Source organism: Bactrocera neohumeralis, chromosome 4 (assembly GCF_024586455.1).
Source record: "Bactrocera neohumeralis isolate Rockhampton chromosome 4, APGP_CSIRO_Bneo_wtdbg2-racon-allhic-juicebox.fasta_v2, whole genome shotgun sequence".
NCBI lineage: Eukaryota > Metazoa > Arthropoda > Insecta > Diptera > Tephritidae > Bactrocera > Bactrocera neohumeralis.
The window spans coordinates 78,781,378-78,787,292 of NC_065921.1; the positions used below are offsets into that span (position 1 = coordinate 78,781,378).

At 28.0% G+C, this 5,915-nt stretch overlaps 1 long non-coding RNA gene across 1 annotated transcript; it reads left to right on the forward strand.

Annotated features, from left to right (window-relative positions):
- The first annotated feature begins 214 nt into the window (after positions 1-214).
- On the forward strand, positions 215-5,680 carry LOC126755317 (uncharacterized). The gene is made up of 2 exons (XR_007666477.1): positions 215-1,860; positions 1,895-5,680. It is a non-coding gene; the product is annotated as an uncharacterized LOC126755317 (long non-coding RNA).
- Positions 5,681-5,915: the final 235 nt, after the last annotated feature.

Consider the following 5,915-nt stretch of genomic DNA (forward strand, 5'->3'; position numbering starts at 1 on the left):
GGAAAAAAATAGGTTTTGCACGAAATATTTTAGTTAGAAAATTTTATTAAGCAAAAAGATGAATTTAAGCCATTATTAGCTAAAAAATTTTAAATTCTTTTGTTTTTATTTTTTTTATATTTTTTTTAATTTTTAAGCTTTTTTAATTGTTAAATTTTTTTAGTTTTAATTTTTTTAATTTTAATTTTTTTAATTTTAATTTTTTTAATTTTAATTTTTTAATTTTAATTTTTTTAATTTTAATGTTTTTAATTTTAATTTATTTAATTTTAATTTTTTTTAATTACTCTAATTTTTTTAATTATAATTTTTTTTTAATTTTTCTAATTTTTTTTAATTTGAAAAATTTTTTAATTTTAATTTTTTTATTTAATTTTTCGTTTTATTATTATGTTATAACTTTATTTTTTTAACAATAAAACACAGTCCTGGTGACTGTAAATCCAATGCGAAGCAACTGCGTACACCGATCTGTATAGGAATGCATGCGCCACGCACACAATAACAACAAAAACAAGTCACATAAGCAAAATCGTAAAACATTGTAGGACAGAGAAGACAAGCACTTATTGCGAGGACACGTAGTAGAATATAAAAAATAAGCCATTACACTGAAACAAAAGAAATACGCCTAGTAATAGGGTGGCGCATGCGCAATTGTAAAAGGGAATATTGAAAAAAACAAAAAAAAAATATTTATAAAATAAATTATTGAATCTAGCAACTTTTATGCATAGCTTTAGGTGGTTTAAAGGCAGTCAAATAATTAAATATATGTATGTATTTAATAGCTGAGGCGAATTTAAGAGAGCGAGACGGCAGCAAGTAAACACTTTTACCAATTATTACTTATATACTATATTATATGTATATGTATGTATGTAGTTGTAGTTGAAAAACTAAAAAAAAAACACATTCAACACAAGACAAGACACTGAACAGCACAAACAGACACACATACACACACAAAAAAGTGAAACTGCAAAAACATAAAAAACAGACTAGAAATATTATAGCGTGTCAATTGTATGCCAAGCCAAAAGATAAAACCAAAAAATTTTAAATAAAATGAAACAAAAACACTTAATAAACTCAAAGTATGCAGAAAATACACACAAAAATACAACAAATACTACAAATACAACAACAACACTGAGGAAACATGCAAAACACAACAATAAACACTTGGAAAGCGCCTATACACCGATACTGCGTGCTACACAACAAAAACACCATGATACAACAACAACAAAAACAACGACACATAAGCACACACCCACACACACACATGCGCAACTGTTGCTGTTATATTCGTATCGACAAAACTCTTTTACTATACTTTTACGCATTACACTTGCACATGCAGACTAAATCAAATCACACACGGGAACATCACATGAACAACTACATAGGAGCAACACGCCGCACAACAACAACAACAAACATAAAAAATGTATTTTAGCATACAAACACCATTACACACGTGCTAACAGCAGCAACTACAAAAAATGCAGGCGCATGCGAGTGCAAGCAAAATATCACATGATAATCATGTGATCCATTAACAGCAATTTGTACAGCGCCAACGATTTGTGAACGCTATCATGAACAAAACACGTCAACACAGTGAAAAACACATACTGAGTAACAAATATACTTGCTACATAAACAACAACAACATACACGATTATATGTATATTGAAACATCACAACATCACAACATCACATCGCACATGTTTATAAACACAATAATATCCTACTATTGCATATATGAACTGCCGATAGTACGGAGGTTCAAATGGCATAATCGTAACTAACTGGTGATAATTGCTTCAAATGCATTGAAAGAATTCAATTCGTGTGAGCGTATGTTAAGTGTAATAAATAATTGAAGGTTTTATTGATAAATATACATATATTTATTATATGTATGTACAATTATTTGTGGTGAATTTGCAACTCTTTGAGAATTTAAGCTGGTAGTAAAACAAAAAACTAATTTTTGCAGTTTTGTTGAACTTTTATTATAATTTGGTTATTAGCAGCTAGCAACATGTTGCTAAAGCGCTACGAAAAAATTTTTTAGCAATATATGAAATAATAAATAATCAGAAAAACAGTTCACTTTAAACTATTTTCAATTTTTGGTAACCTGCAACATGTTGCGGAAAAAATATTGCGCAATATTTTGCTGCGAAAATTAATATTTATTGTTCACTCTTTCAATAAATGTCAAAAATTATATAATTCTTAAAGAAAAATACATAACAGCATATCGTTGAAATATATTGTGCAATATTTCAATGACACATTTCGGCATTTTCCTCACTACAGGCTGAAGATCCATTCCGAGCATATATTTAAATAATTAATATGTATGAACCAATGATAGATATTTTTATATTGAAGTAGTCGCTGACATATTGCGCAATATTTTAAACTTTCAATATTTCACTACTACTCTTGCATGTTTTTTTGACAAATATTGTCAAGTCGCATTCTTTTTGAAATTGCAATATATTAATACTGGCTATCAACAATGTTGATAAACAAATTCGGCAAATTTACAAACTTTTTACACTTTCTTTAGTGTGTACAATCAACAGAGGAAATAATATAGACATGTTGGCAATCAAATTTTCTTCAACAACATTTGTGTTATCATTAATTTTTCAACTCAAACTGATGGTCATTGGTAGTCACAACTAAATTTTACATTTTATCAAATGTTGATGACGTGTTGCCAATGTATTACAAATGTTGCTAAACATCTATTTATAGAAATTTGACTATATGTATCACTTTACTGAGTTCAAACACCATTATTCAACTTCTCTGTCATTCTTCAGCAACAAAAATGTTGCGAACATGTTGCTGTGTATATAGTTTCTTTAAAACGCTTGGTTTCTTACTGTTTTCACAGTTAGCCAAGTGTTGTAACTTGCGCAATATCATTATTTGTCATTCTTCAGCAACAAAAATGTTGCGAACATGTTGCTGGATGCATAGTTTCTTTAAAACGCTTGGTTTCTTACTGTTTTCACAGTTAGCCAAGTGTTGTAACTTGCGCAATATCATTATTTGTCATTCTTCAGCAACAAAAATGTTGCGGAACATGTTGCTGGGTGTATAGTTTCTTCAAAATGCTTGACTTTTGGTTGTTTTTAAGTAGTAAGCTATTTTTTGTGTATATTTAAATATTTTAAAATTGTACAGAATTAATTAAAAATTCCAAAATGTTGCGCAACATGTTGCTGTGTGCATAGTTTTCTTAAAACGCTTGATTTCAGGCTGTTTTTGAGCTGTAAAGTATTTTTTGTGTTTATTTAAATATTTTAAAATTTTACATAGTTAATTAAAAAATCCAAAATGTTGCGCAACATGTTGCTGGGTGCATAGTTTCCTTAAAACGCCTGATTTCAGACTGTTTTTGAGCTGTAAAATATTTTTTGTGTTTTTTTTTATATTGTAAAATTTCACATAGTTAATTAAAAAATCCAAAATGTTGCGCAACATGTTTCTGGGTGCATAGATTCTTTAAAATGCTTGATTTTTTCTTGTTTTTGTACTGTAGGATATTTTTAATATTTATCTAAATATTTTAATTTTTTTCATGTGATTTTTGTAATTTTTCAAGAGTTGCAAGATTTTTAATGATACAATATAATTTTTGTTAACAAAATATTTAAAATTTTAAACATTAAAGCTATTAAATATACAACAACACAAACACTTTTGTAAATTGCATACTGAAAATATTTATTTAAATACATACATACACAATTGCATACTTATGTACTTATAAATTTGAATACATGCATACATACATACTCATACACTTATATACTTACATAATTATTATTTTAAACACACACTTACATATAAACATGCTTACATTACTAACACTATAACATAATTAAACACATTTATATACTTGCATACTTACATACATACTTATATACTTACATAAACACATTTATAAACTCACATACATACATAAACACATAAATACATACATAGTTTAGTGAGTAAGATCAGCGTAGTGAAAGAAAAAATTCCCAAAAAATACATGGTATTCGGTACATACACCAATACAATACATACATATGTAGGTATATACAAGTATAACACATATTCACATAACCATAATCATACAATTAAAAGCAAACATATTTAACGATCTACTAATACATATATATATATATATATATACGCATGCGTATATTGTATACATACATATATACATAACATAAGCTTTCATAACTGATTTTCCTAATTCAAGTATTCATATATACATACATACAAACATATATACATGTGACTCCTTTTCTCGAGCAAACATATACACAGACTGGAGAAAGGTCAAATTTCAAGGTCAAAGAAGTGAAAAGGTATTTGAATGAATGTTTCATAATTCATATATTATGATAGCATATACATACATAATTATTAGCAACACAGAGAAATACACATAAACATACATAGCATAGCTAAAGATACAGGCATAACAGAAATGCATACATACATACAAACATTTGTAAATGCAATTAAAAATACATGTTACACAAGCCAAATGAAGGCTAGACGTAGCCACTGCATTGGTAGCGTTGTTGTAAAAGAAAAAAATTGCAACAACAACAACAGCAATACAAGTTAAAGCCAGGCTTAGCGGCTAAATGCATAAATGCGTTATAAAGGAAAAACAACATAAGCACACAGTTGAAAGAAAAATTTAAAAACAACAACAAATACAAGTATACAGCACTTGACACAAATATAGACACACACACACATACTACACAGTTACACAAAAAAATAAATTAATTAAAAAAATTAAATTTGTTAAAATTATTAGTGCTAAATGTTGTAAAGAATTAGAACACACAAAAGAATACCGAAAAAAACAACAAAAAAATTCATTCAAGCAAAAAGTTATGCGAAGACCACATAAAACAGCAACAGATTGATAAACCATAAACGCAAACAAAAACAAATACAAATACAAAAATAAATAATATATATATATATATATAAATAATATGCAAACAAAAACAACAACAATAAAAATAACAAAATATACAGCGAAGCTTGCTAAATGAAACAAACGCCAAGAAATTGTAGCGCAACAGCAACAATGCAAACAAAAACAAAACTAAACAAAGAAACCAAAAAAACAACTGCAAAACAAATACAACAACCATGCAAGACATTAACAGCATATATTTGAAAAAAAAAATTAATATTATTATTAAAAAATACTTGAAAAAGTAGTAGCTCACAATTACATTTAAGTAAACAAGTATTGAAAACTTACTTACTGAAAAAAGTAAAAAAAAAAAAACATGTCAACCGCCAACACACAATAATCCCCAAAAACCACATACCCACTATACACATAACCTCAAACGGCAGCATAACCCCCCAAAACCAGCAAAACACAAAACAGAAAGCGATTAAACAGCAAAGCCGCAAACAAACAAACACACACACACACAATACTCGAATCATTTAGCAACACTAAACCCATTCCTAACCCAACCGCCCCCCCTATTGCGCCTAAAAGTATGTGTAATATGCATTGATACATAAGCAAAGATAAGCAAAAACTAAACAAAACCAAACAAACAAACAGAAAATTATACCCTCAAAGCATGAGAATTTGAAAATCTTGATCAATAAACTTTAAACTATACTTATACACCAAAAAAAAAAACAACAAAAATCCGTTTGTTTTATTTCGAAAAAAAGTGGAATTTGTGTTTCTTTTCTTTTCTTACTGCATTGCCACCTCTAACCACCCGCAGATATACATATATGTATGCCCATACATATGTATATATTCAGAAAACATCATTTACAACAACAATTACCAATAACAACAACAACAGTAACAGTTACAAGCACAACAACAACAA